At 33.9% G+C, this 20,740-nt stretch overlaps 1 long non-coding RNA gene across 1 annotated transcript; it reads left to right on the top strand.

The window, feature by feature from the left end:
- Positions 1–293: 293 nt before the first annotated feature.
- On the top strand, positions 294–5,629 carry LOC149772001 (uncharacterized). The gene is made up of 2 exons (XR_016418046.1): positions 294–347; positions 3,644–5,629. It is a non-coding gene; the product is annotated as an uncharacterized LOC149772001 (long non-coding RNA).
- The last annotated feature ends 15,111 nt before the right edge of the window (positions 5,630–20,740 follow it).

The following is a 20,740-nucleotide window of genomic DNA, read 5'->3' as shown; positions in this document are numbered from 1 at the left end:
ATGAAAAAAAATAAATGTACATACATGAATTGGATAATCAGTTTAGTCCAGGGCGTAACGAAATTGTTTGCCTGTTTTTGAGTAAAATTAAATACAGATGGAAACAAATAATTCGCATTAAAAACTAAATATATATCCCACCTCTCTGCGAGCTGTTAACGAAGGTCAAACATCCATGAGAAAACTGAGATACGAGTCTGAGTCAGAACGTTACCATTACAGTTTCAAATGCCAAGGAAAATGAAATATATGATTACCACAGTAGTTTTTTTTTAATACTGCTGTTTTGAATCTGCAATTGCAGTCTCTCACAGATAGCAGCTCACAATGCACTGACACCGAAACTGGTAACATACTCTCTCTCTCTCTCTTTCCACCAATCATATATGTTAATGTTTTTCATTTTTCGGTGTCCAACTCGCATGCGTAGGATTGCTCTTCAATTCCACTGTTTAAACTAGTGTTTCCTAATAATGCATTCTAATCATCAAATTCATACAAGCAAACATTTGTTTGAAATATGTGCTGATTTAAATTGAAAAATGTATCCCCACTACATTCAGTGATATAATGTTAACATTAAGGCAGAAACGTATGCATGTGCAATCGGTATAGTTTAGTGTAATGTCTGTAAACATTCGCAACATCGGTCAAGGTGTAATCGGATGCCATTGACACAGGAACAACCCGTTACAATTAACTTCTACATTTCATCATCTCTGCTACTAGGGATTGTTTAGTATAATTGTTGCGTTGATTCATTTCATAAATATCTAATATATGGTTGATTAGGTAATAATGCTTATTTAACTTGAAACTTCATGCTTTACTGTTGAGACACATTTTTCTTAATGGAATCTTTGATATGCAACCTTTATTTTCAAGAAACACTGGTTTAAGTTTGGTAACCAGATCAAAGTTTGGTAGCCACTTCAAAGTTTGGTAACCACTTCAAAGTTTGGTAGCCACATCAACGTTTAGTCATTGATTGTAGATTCTACTAAGGCATTTCAAGCCCATGTCCAGGCTGGATGGGTGGCGCAATTAGAGATTCTTGTAATCATGTCCATTATGTAGCAGTACAAAATAACATCACCACAATCCTATGTATGTGTAGATTCCTCCTGATCATTTTACCTTTTCCGTGAATATCCTCCAGATTTGTCATTCACTTTGATTGAACTTTGAATTTTTATTTTTGTTATACTTACTGTAAGTAAACGATTCAAAATTTAAACATATCTTAAGCAATAAATTAAATCATCATCTATTATATCTACGAAGGCTGTTAACTGTTTTTGGAGAAACCATCTGTTTCTAAACTGATACTTGTGATTGGACTTCTTTTGAATCACCTAGAGACTATTTCTCAGCCGTATCCAGCAAGTCCAGAACGAGCCATCGGATATAATTCACCGCCCATGATAACAGTGGCGGCGCTGTACGATATATTTAATTCTGGGAGAGTGGCTGGTGTTTAAATTTGCAGCATGCACAGTGGAGAGAATGTTGGCCCACTTCTATGTTACCTTCGTGTACGGTGGCTAAACGTTAGTTTTATATTCTACTTGTGGAAATTGTACACGATCAAAACTAACAGCTAACGAAAATAACTGCTCAATGCCCTTAGAACATAAGCCTGAATTATTTGAAATTACTGTCGAGTCTTCGAACATGTCTAGAACCCTCGATTGAAACGCTCTCTAAAACTATAGAGTTCAACCCAGGATGAACCATATAGAATGCACATATATCGAACTCACCCTGATTATATAACTAAAAACTCATACCGAATTCTCTAAATATGCAACTTTTAAACTTAAGCAAACTCCAGGTGCAGTCTTGTCAATATTGCAAATCTTTACGACAATGTATTCAATACTTTTTAACTAATTATATGAACTATCGTTTCTGTAGTTCTTCTTATTATAGTAGTAGTAGTTGTTGTTGTTGTAATTGTTGTTTTTTTTTGTTCTTGTTCTTGTATATATTTAATGGTATCACCCAACAACATTTTCGTTATACAATCACATTACAACGCATTTGACAAGTATGTCATCCTTAAAGTCTCTGATGACCGCTTAAATATATACCTGCCAGATGCTTGTCTGTTATATTTGGATAGTTTAAAGTCAGAATAGTGTCGCAGTGATTCAATAGATTGCTGTGAATATCCATTTTGATTCAGAAGGAAAGATGATTCATGACTGATCTGCTTTGTCATCAGTAAATACACATATTTATGTTGGCGTTGTACTGCTCCTGTATTGTACAGAGACTATATTGCGTTGACGGGAAAAAGTTTTGTCGAAAACGAGGTTTTGTGACGGGAAGAATGTGTGCTCTACCAAACAACGCATTCATATGGACCTTCTAAATTTAGATACAAGTAATATGTGTAACTATGCGTACTTTTGTGACTTGAGCATTAAGTGTTTTAAAAATCTCATAAATGTGATTAAATTTATTTATTTCATAGATTGAACTGCAATATGTCATCTAACTCGCTCGTACCCATATTATGTTTATATTCAGTATATCTTTAGGACAACCGGTACAAATTATATGGAAACATGGGAACCAGCTTGGAAATGGGTGAATATAAAATAGAGTATATATGGGTTTAGCTGGCCAGGATTGGTTAACAATGTAAGTAATTTTTTAAGGAAAAAAGTCTTTTGAGAGTTTATCCTAGTTGTAACTGAAGAGAAAAAAACCCCACAGACATTGTTATATTGATTGAATTTTCTTTAACAGTTTTGAGTTTGGAATACTCATTATAGAAATTAGTACCTGACTCTTTATAGCATTATTGAAAGCACATGTTTCAAACAGATTTAGGTACAGAAAATGCCGCAGATCATATCCTTTTCATAATCACCCAGAAAAATAAAGTTATTGAATTTGTCACATCATGGTGTTTGCATAGATTTACTGAATGAGTACTGTGAGTCCTTTATATATATATATATATATATATATATATATATATATATATATATATATATATATATATATACCTTGTCAGTATACGCATCATAAATTGCAACTGCATGTCGATTTCTGCACCAAAGAGGGGTCATTCTCAAGTTTTCTTTCATGCCCTTGTTACGTTCATATATATGCATATACGACCTGCAAAACGTTTGCTGTTAGAAGTACGAACTTAACCAGGACATGCAAGAAAACAGGAACAGCATAAACCGTGGGAAATGACCCCTCTTAGGGTTGAAATAGACATGCAGTTCCAATATATGATACATATACAGACAATTTATATATTCTCACTGACTCCAGCGTTTTTATTCGTATTTATTTGACCTATATCTTAATGATCGTAAGAATTATGGGATATGAGGTACCTAAATGATCACTCGCATTTAGATTATTTTTGTCGTACTATTATATTCTTATTTCTCTTACACTCACTTGCCAGGAACAATGACACAGCCACTGGTGCAAAGATAATATCATCCCACATGAGAACTAACTTGGTGGAATCTGATTGGCAGCCGTAAGATCACATCTCCACCACAAGAACGTAATTTGTCTTGCAATGATAGCACTATGCGTGTTAGGTATCAAGTTTTGTTACATACATTCATCGTTTTACATGTCTATTTTCTAGCTTCTATCATTTTAGGCCTCAAGTAACGATGGTGTTGCAAATTATGAAAGCTGCTCTTCTCTGTTCATCAATTTGTCTTCTTTTTGCCGCGACGGAAAGGCCTACATGCAGATACCATTTGGGTCGTTGTATTGACCGAAAGAGCTCATCAGGAACGTGTAGAGATCCAGGTTGAGAGTGCATTAAATTGCCACATAAAGTGATGTGTATATGCAGTACTCCTATACCTGGTTTGATGAACATGCCTGAACCTTCTTGGAGAAACACACCTGTACCCAAGAAAGGAAAGACGACCAAAGTGATGATACATTCAAAGTACTGAATGTTTCAATATAATCGATCTTAGAATTTGTGAACTGATTTTGTTCGGCTGTTAAAAAGAAACAAACTCTTATTGTGTTATTTCTATTACGATTGAATGACCAGTATTTATTTATCAAGCGCTTGTACTTAAATCTACCTTGTGCTAAAAATAGACCATAACATCATTGTGCCCGGCTGGCGCCATACTCTTTTCGGACAAAGCACCGAGAGAAGCTTAGTAACACGTAGTAAATCGCGACATATATGCAATTAAAAAAATATATGACTTCCCTCACTATGTAATGTCTTCATATATTAAGCTATACTATGTGAGCGTGTACAGAAATAATTTTGTACATTTCATTTCTTTGTCATCTGTTTATATTGTTTTCCAATCTTTGTGTAGTAAAGCTCTCCTATGTGCATATTATATATGTATTTGTGTGTATGTATGTATGTGTGTGTGTGTGTGACTTAGATTTTTTAACGTAGCTTTAAAAAAGTTCAGTCATATCGCTATGATGTATGCAGTGTCGCAGTTTATAGTGATGCCTAGCACTGGGGCATCATGCCGCAGACATGTAGCATGATGTCCCACCCTGTCACATTATCCTGACACTGGGGCCGACCAGTCCTAACACTAACCTCTTAATGCTGAGCGCCTGTTAGTACCATTTTTATAAGTCTTTTGTATGAATCGGCCGGGGATTGAACCCACGACCTCCGAGACGGGCGCTCTAACCACTAGGCCACCTGAACGGTATGTATGTATGTATGTATGCATGTATGCATGTATGTATGTATGTATGTATCTATGTGTCCCAAATGAATGTGTTGAAACCAATAATATTTATTTATATCTACTTTGTTTTCTTTTCAGTTAGTGTTTGTGTGTAAAATATGTATTATTTTAAGGTTGGCTGTTGTCATTAAGGAAGCAGTTTTTGTGTTGTTGTTTCCATGAATACATGCAGAAAATTATACCTCCCGACAAAATTTAATTGTATATATCTTTTAATTAAGGAAATGCATTACCCACGTAGTATAAATATAATCAACCAGTCCTGCTCTTTTCTACACCTTAACTGTGACGAACATAATGCATTCTTGTTTGTTCTAAACTGTCATTCAAAATTACGATTTGTTTGTAAAACAGTTAAAATAAATTTACTCTCTTCTTTTCTTAACTTTGTTACAGATTAACACATCAGAATCAGAAAAGGTTAATAAAATCACTAACGCATAATAGCAACAAAACAAACAAACAAACAAATAATACCCAAAACACACAGTGATGCATTGTTTTTAAATATATGGAATATCTATGCAACATTGTTAGAGTATACAAGCATATCACATCAAATAAGCAGAGTGTAATTTTATGCGCTAAACAAAATGTAAGAAATGGTCACTTACTATGTACACCCCTCTCTATTTAAAACATGAATCACATATAGGAATACTTCACTGAAATTATTAAAGAGGTGGGGGGCTGGCAGTTCTCATGGAAAATGTAACTGTATATATCTTTTGATTAAGGAAATGTATTATTCACATAGTATAGATATAATCAACCAGTACTGTTCCCTTCAACAACATAACTCTAATGAACATAATCCATTCTTATATGTTCTAAACTATCATTCAAAATTAAGATTTGTCTGTAAAACGGACATTGAAATAAACATATCAATTTTCTCTCTTCTTGTCTTAGCTTTGTTACCAATTAACCCATCGGAATCAGAAAAGGTTAATAAAATCACTAATGAATAATACAATCCCCCCCCCCCCCAAGAAAACATCGATACATTGTTTTTAAACTTACGGAATACATATTAAACATTTCTAGATTCTACAAGCATAATATCACATCAACTAAGCAGAGTGTAATTTTGTGCGCTAAACAAAATATATGAAATAGTCAGTTCCCTACATACATCCCTCCCTGTGTGTATGTTAAAACATGAATTAAATATAAGAATACTTCATCGGCTTTATTTAATGGGGTGGGGATGGGGGTGGCAGTTCCCTTGGAATTTTCATCTCAAAATATTCAGGGTGTATCTATCGGTGATGCAATTTGTGTATTATAGTGTTTAGAAAGATTCATCAAATTTGATTATATGATTTATACAGTATGCAGGCTTAAGCACCACTGTAACAAAATATTGGAATGCACATCTGTATTCAGATGTACAAATTTAACGTCTGGTAAATGGTTTTCAGTACGAACAATAATACGAACAATATCGCGGAAAAGAACACTGAATGCCCTTACACCGGTTCGCCTTGTCCGAAAGGCTATTTTTTGAAACTGACTTCACTGCGTGTGACGTTTCACAAAAGTAAAAAGTACAAGCGTTATTCGAAATCATCGTGAATACAGGAAAGGTATCTCTGTATTGCATTAAGTGTTATCCAAAGACTGTTCTACTAACTATTTAGTTCAATACATTTAATTGGAGCTATATTTTATATACCGTCAAAAAGATCCACAATTCCCTTTCAAAACAGGGGAAACGAAACAATGGCACTCCACACCACTCAAGAGAGATAACTCCACCAGACATATTGAGGTTAAGAAGCATTGCAGTGTCATAAATTCTCAACTTGTTTTGAGACACGAACGTATTTCAAAAGATTCAAACCCCAAAACTGTTATCCAAACGTACGTAGATGATTTAAAGGTAGCAGATGGATGAACAACACACACCTACAACTCCTACATTATAGCTAGTCTTTCACTTTTTGTGAATTAACCTTTCCCAGACATTAAACCTCACCGACTCAACAATGCATTAGTAGTACCGTTACACCACACCATACACGTTTTTGTATACAGCACATCATGGGCAGGAAAATGGATCTTTGTGATTCTTGGGATGTAAATGATTTCACACAAATGCAGCTCCTGTGATATTCCCCGCTGTGTTATTAGCCGAATGTTCACCAAGATCCAGTAGTGGTTAACGAAGAACAGGGCTGTGTCATAAAAATCGACACAACATATATGTTACAGTACCTCACATGGTATATAAAGGACACAAACATAAATGCAGCAGCTAGTAAAAGCATTAAAAACAAAAATAATTTTAAATCATGTTTTCAAATCATAAAATAGATGTTTCATAGTGGTGTGGTTGATTGGCAGAGGCTAACGACAGAGCTATCAACTGACTGTTGTGATTGCCAGTGTCCCATTCTCTATTAGCGGAGAATGGCTGTTCTCTCTCTCTCTCTCTCTCTCTCTCTCCAAGACGGAAAACACGAATGCTCTTAGTTCTGGATATGACCATTCACGCGCAGCATAAACATTCACATATCCACTCAGTAATTAATATTTGATTAATATTTAGCACTACAAATTCCTTTGACACAATCAGGGCATATATACGTCAGTGTAGTTGGTTACAAATACACACAGTTTATAAAGCAAAATCAAATAGACCTATTCGTCATTTTCACGGTGGAACTTGGTAAACATGATACTCCTCATCAATAAACGGAGATATCACCTCTAGAATTTAAGAAGAACCATATCATGGATTACATGTACACGACAAAACAATAATTGCAAATAATATGCATTAGATTCGACTTAATTACTTGGTTGTCATGCGAGTGTTACTATGGACGAATGCTCATATCCACGGCTATATTCTTTCCTGATTGTAAAACAGCTCGAAGTTGAGCATTTTGCAAAGTGAAAGAGATTGCGAGCACTACACATATACCCGTGATTATATCTCGTATAGGGATATGGAAACTGAATAGATGATTAAAAGTCAATAGACCACTCATATGTTTCTTTTATTACAGAATATAAAATTACATGGGAACACTAAAAGAAAGAAAACAAACTAACTCGATCATGCATATAAAATAATTAACATACCACTCAGTCTGGAGTATTTTATAAAATGGTGAAAAGGGTATATGATCAGTCAAATAATGAAGACATTTTGTGAAGCAAAACGGCATAATAATTTAAAATTATTCACGTACCAAAAAAAACGTCACAAGCTGATATTGCATTAAATTTAGGAATTTAGAGAATCGCAGAGCTGTGATATAAATAGTTACATCTGTCGAAAGCAACAATGTCATACACTTGATATATTGCATATTTGTTTACAAATTTGGACGGAATAAATGTACAGGCAATGCTAATTGTTTTGAAGAACAATATTAAGAACAACACAAATGGCAATTTGCTTATTCGAAACGTTCGTAGCTGCAACATCATCACGGATCCTTTCCACGGGTATAAAGGTTGAAAAACGTCGGCGTCTCTATCAACAAGATTGGGGGTTTTCTGGGCGTTTCTATATTCAAGAACCAACAAAGGGATAAATTGCGGGATGTAAAACAAATAAAGTACACTTAACTGAAAGCAATGTTAACTGAACAGTCTGCCTATATTTAATACAAGCAAGAGAGAAACAATTAGCATATAGAACAGCCACTATTAGTCACGTTCATGACTAATGGCATACAAAGATTTGTTTGCATTCAACAAGACAACCACTGGTATGGATATAATTTGGCACAGATGTATTATGTATGTTAATTTTATTGTTTGCTAGTTTGTTTCCAAAAGTATGTTCTATGTATCATTGCAATTGGGACTTGACCATCTCTAAAAGAATGTTATATGTATCATTGTATTTTGGACTTGACGATCTCTAAAATAATGTTCTATGCATCATTGTATTTTCGACTTGACCATCTCTAAAATAATGTTATATGTATCATTGTATTTTTGGACTTGATCATCTCTAAAATAATATTCTTTTTCTACATGTCCAGTGACCTTTAATTGTTAAGCAGGTACTATATAACTAACATTCTCTTTAGGGGTGTGGGTTAAATATAGGGATCATTATTAATAAAGGTAAACAGGTTTATTTGGGTCTGAATTAATGGCATTGCTCTTCTCCATTTATAAGCCACGTATACCTGATGTTTACCACATTCTTTATTATATTTTAGTAGCAGAATTTACCTGTTTGCAATTTAGACGTTTCTGCAAATGAACGTTGTACCTACAACCTGGGTTTTCTCTGAGCTGTATATATTTAATTAGAATGATTTACTTGATATACAATAGTTATTCATTGTTGCACTTAACAACTTTAGCGGATTAATGTACATAGTTTTGTTCAGTATTTGATTTGGTTGCGATCACTTATTCAAATTGTTATAAACTGGAAATAAAAATGCACATTAATAATATTCTTGGGCAGAACATTAACTTGTAATTAATGTGAATTCAGAAAAGGAGATCTTAGGTTATATTATCGTGTATAATCAAACGACTGTTCACTAATCTCAGTGTCACGGGCCCCCATAGGCACCTTAGAACATTCAGAATATAAATGTTCTTTCTAGCATCACTGGAATTTAATTAGAAGTTTATTCATTTGGACTGGTACTATGACTGGTTGGACTATTTGTGACTTAATTCACAATATTGTAAGTTCTTTTTAAAGTTTCATTTTGTTTTGTAGAGACACAAAGTGTTTGTTAAGGTTTACAAATCTTTTCGTTTTCCCTCGTTGCTATTACAAAGTTTAAGACAATAAAGTCGTAACAATACACTTTTCTAAAGTACTATTTCATTAAAAGGTGAAGAAACAAATATAAGTAGTATGCGCGTTGATTCTTAAGAAACTGTAACGATTCAAAGCCTGACAGTATTAACTTTGGTGAAAGAACCAGAACCTTAAAGAACATAATTTGGAAAAACTGCATTTTAACTTAAATTACAATTCAGTTGACGACTGTCAAATTGATAGGGCACAACTCCCTTTGACCAAATTTAAAATCATTGATATATATAAAAGTTCAGAGTAACAATATATTTGGAAACTTGTTAGCTATCTAACCTTATCGAGGCATATTAACGACAGGTAACTCTTTCTAAGCGATCACAATGTTTACAAACTGGAACACTTCAATTGAGAAGATACGGAGGGCACGTTTTGTAAACGAAAGTTATCTTTGTTTGACTTATAAAATGACATCCATCCAAAAAGAATTGCTTTGTGTTTTTAACGGGCGTACGATCGTACGGACAATTTCATGTACGCGTGAAACGGGACATATATTATATAAATCGTTCTAGGTATGGGAAACAGATAAAAACCATATGCCATTCAAATAATTAATGTGCCAGTAACACATTTCTCGAACTGAAATTGCGGAAAAAGGCTACACATATGGCAGTATCAAAAAGCATAAACACTTCCACCTTTTGAAAGATAATGAGTTTCTAAAACTTGAAAGATGTGAGAAAGAAGGACAAATTAGAGCCTGAATGAGCTTGAACATGAATGATATACGAAGTTATTTTAACAACAAACAGGTAGTAAATAAGAATCATCACAGGTACAAACAAAATGGAACATCAGTCAAAGGTGTTAACGGCGATTACAATCTATTGTGAAGTTAATAAGCGACATTATGATAGTAATGAAAAACAACATTCAAAAGGAGAAATTAGCTTAAAACTAGATCTCCTAAAGCCGAAAATAAGACAAAATCAAACCGACTAAAACTAGAAGAAAAGATTTTGAACAACGCGACATGAGTTAAACACAATCGTTGATTCGGCTCTGGGGACGCTTAAGACTATGTCGGATTTCATTCAGATGAGATATAGCAAGTATACCTTCAATTATGCATATTCCAAGATAAACGTTTTACTTTGTTCAATTTGAACATCGGCGTAAAATTGATTGAGGCAAATACGATCACACAAAATAAATTGATGTGTCAGGAATTAATTTGCGCATTATGAATGACCAGTCAAAATCATTAAACCCTTCACGGGATGCTGATACGTGAATTTGGTGCATTTGTTTCTCGGAACTTCCAGAATTTTCTTTGAGTTTTTAGATTAATTGAAATTAAAGCACAGACATGCAATCATTATTAAAGATATAACAATGCAGAACGTATGTGTGAGTGGTACCTATGTTTTCAAAATGTTCTAAATACATCAGAGAAAACCTAATATAGCAGATTAATCAACAAAATATAAAATATATATGATCTATATAATGCAATGGTATTACAGAAGTGGAAACGAAATTATAAGCTAGCGAGCGAGAGAGATATAGCTTTCAAGTTATATATATATATATATATATATATATATATATATATATATATATATATATATATTCCTTCTTCTGTAGACATAAACCTTAGTGGCAACATTGCCATTGGAGGTTTTTGTTATCCTAATGTAACAGTATATATTCCAACAGTGACAGTGTCTAGTCCTATTGTAATAGACTCTGCCTTTATTTTAATTTTGTGTTCGTGCCCGTTTGTACTGAGATGGTCTCGCGAAACTAGACACGTTGTCTCTGTCATTTCTTATTTAAAAGATAAGATCAGCACCATTTTTGTTTAATAACATATGCTGTCAACACATCTTAACCAAGACTCGATATTCATATATCAATGTGATACAGTTGAGGACATTTAACTGAATCATCAACGTTTTGAAAATTCCTCTAAATCATTATTAGATATATGTCAAGCAAAACACGAATACTTTGATCGATTATTAGCCATCATAACAGTAAAAAAAACATTTGATTTGTGGTAGCTTCTTACAAATGTTAATAATAATATGGAGTATCTACAGTTGAGAACTGCAGAGCATTTGGAACTGACAAATTTTGGTTATATGGCAGACAATGATGATTAAACAGGTCGGACTTACTTTCTTGGCATGAGAGCAATGAACTCACAAACGAATGGGTACCCAGAACAAATCAAAGCATCTGAATATATGCAGTTGGGATCTTACCTAGTCAGTTATGAACGGAACCAATATGTCTAGTCGGTTGCATTTTCAAGTTACAACTAAAGAGAGATGATTCTGTTCCGAAGATAACATTATGTCGAGGTTTTAAAATGATATTACACATCTAAAATTGAAATCGTTATATAATGTTTTTCGCAGAAATCTTCTTTTATCAAGGGATATGGTTTTGGAATTTGATAGTAAAGTTGGGTACAACAATTTAAATAAAGCCAACGAGTACGGTAAGCTAGGCTAAATGCTACCAATAATGCGAATGTAGTAAATAACGGCAGTCCAAAGGTTCGCATACAATCTCCAATATAACAACAAAATAAAGGACGAAATGAGCTGTACAACAATATGTACAGGCAGAACTAATGCTGTTGATGTTCCTAAGATCCGATATACTCATGTGATTCGATACTCAGACATTCATGTAACGCATCACAATTTTCTAATCATCAGCAACAATATTTGCATAAATTTAGGAAAAAATAATTTATAATTCCTCTAACTGTAGCAATGCCGACTTAATTTCGTCATAGAAAATGTACTATGTCCTTTTGAAGAAGTACTAGCTCTGCATGATACGTGTCTGTCCACTTAAAACAATACATACGAAGCACACTAATGCTAAACGAGAACCAACATTTCTTGCAAGGGAAGCAATAAAATCTGTTCAATTATTTTCAAACATTATTACACAGCAACCCCATACAGCCTTAATGCTAATCCATGCAAATGTTTACAAGTATTTATTAGGATTTTGGATCATCTACCTTATCATTCGTTATCTCATATTGGATCCTTACAGCCTCTTTGACCCCGCCCCACCAAAGCTTGGACAATATTTGGTATAGATGATATTAAAGTTCATAATGTCATGTCAGCATCATTCACTATAGTATATCTAGTTACGGTCATTTTCAATAGTTAATATTACTCAGTTTTCATGGGGCTTTTATAAACCATTTCATCAAGTATTTCAATGTTTACTAGAATATCTCCCTCCTCCCTCTATGGCAGGGACAGGGTTCTCAAGCACTCCAAGCCGTATCATGTGGCCTACACAATGATTAGAGTCACAAGGTGTCACGAGAGATAACAAATGTGATGCCGCTTTTAAGTCATATAAAATGCCTTCATGCGGTCCCCAGGGTGATTTGAGTTTGAGACAACTCCTCTATAGAATTCGTTAATTAAATACGGCATCACTTATCTGTAGATCAAACGGTTCAATTTACCTTATTGTTTACACTTCTATATCCATAGGTTATGTTTGTACTTCAATGTGTTAAACGGGATATTACGTTAGGAATCTATTACAATACTTCGGTACTATCGGTTGCGTCAACTCATAGGTTTCTAAACAAAGTAAACCCTTTTGCAGCTGGTATGGTATAATGCTAGCTGATTTAATATTACCTTATCTGCAAATTTTAACTACAGTTGACTTGCCATTAGAATCATGTTTTGCTCAATTATTTGTATTTTATTTTAAGTAAATTGCTATCAACACTGATTTGTTTCTGTATATATTTTTTGAACATACTGTAACGTGATGGGTTCAAAAATAAATTCATAAAATAATTCTGCTATTTACATGTTTATTTACAATATACACTATGTACACTCGTTTAGCCTTGTATTGCATTACACAAGAAAACCCCTACTTTCCCGTAGAGTTACAGTCTAAGTATCCCCTAGAACAGAGAGAGAGAAAAAAAAAAATCTAAGTAATCCTTTCACACTGAAAGCTACGAAACCTCTCCTCTCTCAAGTTCGTGAATCTTACTAAAACCACTTTCCTAGGCCATAATTCAGTCTAGTTAACCTGATAGTTGACACACGAAAACAGATAAGGGTTCTCACTCCCTAGGATCACTGCCCTCAGGCAGATAATTCCGTTATAATTAACAGCTCTAATTATTTCAACCAGTGATATAAGGAAAATATAACTGCCCCTATCTTTGTAGCATCACACTCCCCAGGTATCCAGTTTCATCACTATACTCTTTTTACTCAAAACCAGTTACCAACGATGTGCACGTTATTCAACCTGCTCATACATCCTGTTGCTTTTCAAAGCTGTAAGATAAACTTTACTGATAAACCCAGAGCTTTATAAAGATACTAAAGATTAAATCATACTATCATATTTATGAAATTACGAGTTCATTTTCACCTGACTGTCAACTTGCCGCATTACTGGAACGCACTAAGCAATATTAATTATTGTACAGGTGAAGAAATGTATAAATATAATGACAGCCTATACGCTTTACAGAAACTGGCCTTTACCTGATCTCCATAAAAGATCCTTGGCGTTTATAGGTATCATTTTTAATATGGTGTGGGATTCCTTTTAAAGAAAACTTGAACGTACACCTGTCAATCCGTGCTGAAATGGACTATAATCGAGTATGCGCCCTTAAAGTATTAAACAAACTATTACTTGTCACATTGCAAAAAAAGAAATATTTTGTATGAACCTGACATTCTATGCATATGGTAAGTAGAAACATAGCCTCTTAAACAGATCACCTTTCGAAACAGCGACTGCTAAATCTATTATTTGTTTTGCGATTAATGGTTAATTTCAGCGTGTAATGTTATTGCAGAATGTTTATCCATCGGGGAACTGTGTTACAGATGAGGGGAGTGGGGAGCTGACTAATATGCATAAATAGTCAATGTCTCTATGTCGAACTCAATGCAGTTAACGAGACCAAAATTAGCAATTTTGATTTAAATCACTGATACTTACAACGCCAGTTGATGCTAATAACTGGTGGCATTCATTAGCCTTAAGTATATGTTTATAATCTGTAATAACGTAAGTGGCATCTGGAGTGATAATTTGCTAGATATGATATTCAAATATTGTGAACGTAAATATTGCAACATTAATCTCATAGTATAATGTCGCTATCGGTAAAGATCTTCAAATTTGCTTTTTTAAAAAGCTGATATTAATTGTGTGCGTCTTGTGTTAAATTTGCGATGGTAGCTGTGTACTGTATATTTGGTTATTATACTCATCTACTTTGTCGTTGCTATATTAATGTCACCGTTGTAACGGCTTTTGGAATTTTAAAACACAAAAAAATGTATATTTACAGCATATGGATCGCGATGCAGAGAATACAAATTCCTTTCCATAGACGCCAGTATTTAGCATCAACAAAATGTAGCTCGTCACAGATGATGGAATAACGATGCGACCAAATATCGTTCCTATGGTGTCAGCAGTTCTTACTCTTTCTTAGTACAGATACCTGCAATTTTCAAAATGTGCAGGAAGACGGCATTACACTTCGTGAAAGTTGTTGATAATGTTGATGTTTTCTGTAGAACAGCTTGATTTGGAGGCGATTTAGGATGCCCAAAGTTTGTCCAGCTGCATGAAAGAGGTCAACATAATCCCTCAATATATTAAGTTAAGGTACGGCCGCAACTGTAAATTCAAAATGTTTTCGCGTCATGAACTATCACCCAGAGACATTGCACACACATCCACGATAGCACACACACACCAATGTGAAAGTGGGCAAAATTAACAGTTTTTAACAATTTGCTGAAATAGCAAAGAAACTATAATAGCTTAGAAACCTTATCAGAACTCTGGCAATATAAATGCATGCATATAATGGCATTTGCTCTCAGTTGTTTTCCTGTTAAGACGCATACAATGTGACTATGTTTAAAACAATGCGGTCAGTGATCTAACAATGTCTCTGAGTGTAGTGGAAATCTCTCGCATGACTATCCCATTCGCAGAGAAAGCAGCAGAACATTGTGTATCCAATATGAATATCAAGCAAGTGAGCAAGAAGACTAAAATCGCCACAAAGCTGTCAATGATGTTGGTCAAAGTTTATTTTTCTCATAATTTGTTTCTTGTGTACACATATTTCCTTCATATAGACTTAACGACCAACTTGAATTGATGGCACAACAATGCCAATATGCCGCAAAACAGATCTGTGACACGTCTTACATGGATCAATTAACAGTCTCCACTCATCTGGATCATGAACGCTGCTGAGGGCTGCAATCACACCATTAATGTTGTTGCAGGCTACAAGACCACCTTCCATGCAGAAGAAATGGACAATATCCTTTTGACGGTCACAGAACGTGGGAACCCTAACATCACCTACCAGGAGATTCCACTGCTGCAGTCTGGGTCACAACAGCTCTGCCTTACTCTTGGATTGATTCAAAAGCGCTGTCAAGGTCATTAAGTTGTCCATGTGTTATGATGTGTGATGCAGTGCGGACGATTGGAGAAAACATGGGTAATGAGAGACTGATCGTTCAGGACTGGAAGTTTCATCCTCGTCCTCTTCCATGTCTTACTAAGGTGAGGATGATTTTGGTGCATCAGGAACCGGCAGTCCTTCTGCGTGTCGTACTGGGTTTATAGCTAGCTGATTAAATGGTTGGATATTGCACATTCTACATTTTTCTTCTTGGACACACCTTTCCAAACTGGAAGCTCCATGCAGAAATAACAATTGATGACATGATCTAATTGCTCTTTCCAAACAATTGGCACTGCGAAAGGCTAGATTTCGTTTTCCTGTTGAACTACTGGCGAAGATGGTCTGCACAAGTATCATATGTATAGGGTCCAACTCTTTTCTTGATCTTTAATTTTGCAGCCGAAACTAAGGTGATAGCCCTTCCTAACCAGAGAGGTGATATCGACCATTTGTGATGCAAAAGTCAATACACCAAAAAAATAGCAGACATTATCTGCATTCTAAACATAAATGTGTCCATATGCAAATTCAAACACTGACAAATAATAGAGAACGACACTGTATGATTTCTAGAGCTGATGCAGGGCAATTTGGTCAACAGAATGATGTAAGTTTAATTATGTAAGCTTAGTTATTATTGTATCATCCATGACATCTACGAATAACATGAATCAATTCATAAAAATATTAGCTTCAGACTGCATCAATAATTATTTCGCCTGCAAAGCAAGTACTGTCCTAACCCAGTCACATATTTATTCATGGATCCAGTCCAAGATGTGTTTTAGTCGTTTCTGGTATAGATTGAGATCCCTTCCCTTTATAGCTCACTTATACTCCTCCATTCCCAAAGTCAAGGTTCCTATATACTTACTCATTATCATATCTTTAAAAGTACAGCCAATCAACAATCTTAAATATCATTTTCTTTCTCAGTGACCCATAATTATTAACGTTTACTACATATCTCGGAAGCATTTCGGAAGTAGACCAATGTTATTAGGATAAACAAACTGTTAACTACTTGCGTGTTAAAAAGTAAAATAATGGCAATGACCATATACTATTATAAATATCTAAAAGTCTCTCAGAAACATTCCATGTTTCAGAATTACATTTACTACAGCAGCCATATCCCATCATATTCTTCGCGGAAGAAGTCATTTAAAGAAGAAACAAAAGTCGATTGATTACGTATAAGCATGATAGGATAACGCAATTCATATTTATATATGTATGCTCCTTATTGTGAGACAGACTGGTATGCTGGCATTAAAATGATGCCCAAATAAAGGTGATCTGACAACAAAATAATAATAACACGCAAAGACAAAACATATTCAAGAAATAAGGGATAACAAAGTACTAACAATCTACTGAATATTAGCTTTATCTTTCTGGAAGAAGGAAAAAAGTCAATATTTCAGTGATCAAGAGAACACAAAGACACATCTGCTCCACGCGAGGAGATCTTCCAAATTTGAGTTCATGCAATGGTGAATATAATACGGAAAGGATGACCGATGCCAATAAAATAATTAATGTCATTTGTAGCATGGTTATTACTTTTGAGTAAATGTGATCATGATGATAATTGTTTGTGACGGTTCAGTTGGTTTTATTATTATAACACCAATAAAGATAGCGATAGTTCACACACTCTTCTCAGAATGGATACATACCAAAATCCAGCCAAGAACAGAAATTACCAGAGATATCGTCACAGTCGTTTTACAACTGAATGGAGGCAATATAAACTCTGATACTTGATGCTAATTGGCTTTTATTAGACTTTGGTTTACGTAGCTGGTGAGGTATTTTAGGACCGACAGTTACGACTAACCAATAATTATGTGGTTTTATGTAATGACTTTATTCCAGTTTGGAACGTAGGGGATTGAAATTTGCCCTCACACGAACGTAAACCAAAACGTCAAAAGACAGTATAAGGAAATACAGTTGCATGGTGGGTCTCTGGGTTCCCGTGGAATACTCCCCATAAGGATGTTATAATTTTTATATTTTCCTTTGTTTATTATGAAGAAAGATTTTATGTATGTTTTGTTGCAGTGTAAGTGCCAAGACAGAGTTGCAAAATGGGTCATTTTTGACGAAGACCGTAGGAAATAATTTTCAACAACTATTGCCTGAATAGTGGATTTTGGATATATTGACGACAGCATGTACAATCATCGTCGTTTGCAACAATATAGGTTTTTAAAAGTCATATAAAACAAATATTTAATTTCTTCACTTTTCTGTTTAAATAAAAGGTATTAATTAATATTCAAGGTGTCCATTTAAAAAGTGGCTACCGCTTTACATCTATGCGCCTTCCAGGGTTCTTCCTCCACCAGTTATTATTGTAAATAAAAGGAGACTTATGATCGGCAAATAATTATGTCCGTATAATTATATAACAATTTAATACAGATGGTGCATATAATAGGCATGGGACTACAACCAAATTAAGATTTTTGATGACATGTTTGAGGATAGTGATTACTAACGTCACGTGTTCATCGTTACATCCATGTATTCTGTTGTAAGCTATTTTCTAGAACTGCCACTTACATCCTGTACAGCATTCCGGATCTGTCTTCTTAAGTAACTGCAAGCGTAAGTTCCATTTTTCAGCGGCACAACACAATAATTACAGGCTCATTTCACATTTAGTTCTTCCTAAAAAAAAATGGTGCTAGTCTTACATCCAATATCCCTGATGTATGGTTGGTCTTATATGCGGAGGTTATACTATTTTAATAGCTCGTTACATATCATTTGCCAATATTTCGTACTTTTGAATATACGACGTGTTACATGTATGAATTATGCACTGATGAACTTTGGGTATTGCCATTCTATTTTCTTCTTTTTATTCTATTTCTTCTTCTTCTTCCTCATCATCTTCTTCTTCTTCTTCTTACTATTAATATTAGTATTATTATTATTATCATTATTATCATTATTATTATTATTATTATTATTATTATTATCAACTGCATTAATATTATTATTATTGTTATTAATATCAGTAGTAGTATCATTATTATATTATATATATATAATTATTATCCTTATTATTATTATCATGATTGTATCATTATAGCTAAATAATGATACTAATAATAATAATAATAATAATAATACATATTTGAATTATGCACTGATGACCTTTGGGTATTGCCATTATATTTTCTTCTTTTTCTTTTTCTTCTTCTTCTTCTTCTTCTTACTATTATTATTATTATTATTATTATTATTATTATTATTAATTGTATTATTATTATTATTGATATCATTAGTAGTAGTATCATTATTATATATATCATTATTATCCTTATTATTATTATCATGATTCTATTATTATAGCTAAATAATGATAAGAAGAAGAAGAAGAAGAAGAAGAAGAAGAAGAAATATCACAAACCATGCTATTTATTCATTTGTTTCAGTAAAGCAATACCTCCATGTCATACATGTCTGATTTGTTCCATCTCATGCGGATTTCTTCCACGAGATACAATGATATCGACTTACAATGACATCATGCTTACACACTGAATGAATGACGGCAAATGCAAATAGTTACAAAAATAATTAGTAAACTAAAAGGTGATTAGCATGTTTACTATTATAATTATTTGTAGAGAAAATAGAAGCATAGCAGTGCTACGTATGCATATCTATTCGCAGCATAATGACTCTAAATGTATTTGTTTAAACCAAGCCAGTCTACAAAGTCCAAAATAAGATTCATGTAACTTATTTTGGTAGGATTATTTTGGTATGCTACATAAAGTCAAAGAACTGTAATATTCCATATCGGAATCCCACCCACTCAGAACCCGGAGAAGAGAGCGTTGCGTCATGTTTTGTCATATATCTACAACTTTTTTGAATTATAATGTAAATCTGTCCTAATTTCATTAATTGCAGTGTTCCGGTGCCTTGAATAGAATATTATAATATTGATCATTTGACTTTGTATGAGAAAATTATAATATATGTACTCTCTAGAGGAACATGATGTTGATTTTGATGAAAAATAATGTAAATCCTGATGTACTAGATTACGAACAAATACATAACACCTCTGCATTCTTCATTCTGATAGGTGATTTATACCAGGATAAATAACAAACTCAAACAAGGTATGCTAGTATTTAATGAAGACATCTAAAAAGGTTATTGCCAGAATTGAAGAAATAAAATAGTATGATGAACAGTTGATAAGAACGGCGAGACATCTGTTGGTCAATAACACAATCATGCCTGCTTGCGAACGCTCTCATCAGATCCACGTAGGTCGAAATATACACAAAATAGGCGGGAAGAAAGGAATCATAACATTTAAAGTTATCTATAATTTACAGTTTAATATTACAATGTGGGAACACGTGTATATTTTCCACAAATTTCGATTTGTTCAGAATTGGTGGATACATTGCGGAATAGGTAATTTATATAAGTTTTTCCATACAATTTGAATTATTCCATTTCTACTTGGTTTTGAGAGTTTTGTCTTTCATGGATTTCTAAGAAAGGCATCCATGTGTGGAGGAAGTTTTCTTTATGGTCGTACCGCAATCGCCCGAAGAAAAGCATTTACAACGCATTAGTGAATTGGCATGGTCGCTAATGATTTACGGAATTTACAGATAAAAACAATTAATCTTTTAAGTGAAAAGTTTATTAATTATACAAAAAGCTACACAT

The sequence above is a fragment of the Sinohyriopsis cumingii genome, unplaced genomic scaffold (genome assembly GCF_028554795.1).
Source record: "Sinohyriopsis cumingii isolate HCF-2022 unplaced genomic scaffold, ASM2855479v2 utg001527l, whole genome shotgun sequence".
In the NCBI taxonomy this organism is placed as follows: domain Eukaryota; kingdom Metazoa; phylum Mollusca; class Bivalvia; order Unionida; family Unionidae; genus Sinohyriopsis; species Sinohyriopsis cumingii.
The sequence above is the reverse complement of the archived record's forward strand: the minus strand, read 5'-3'. Positions and strand labels throughout refer to the sequence as shown.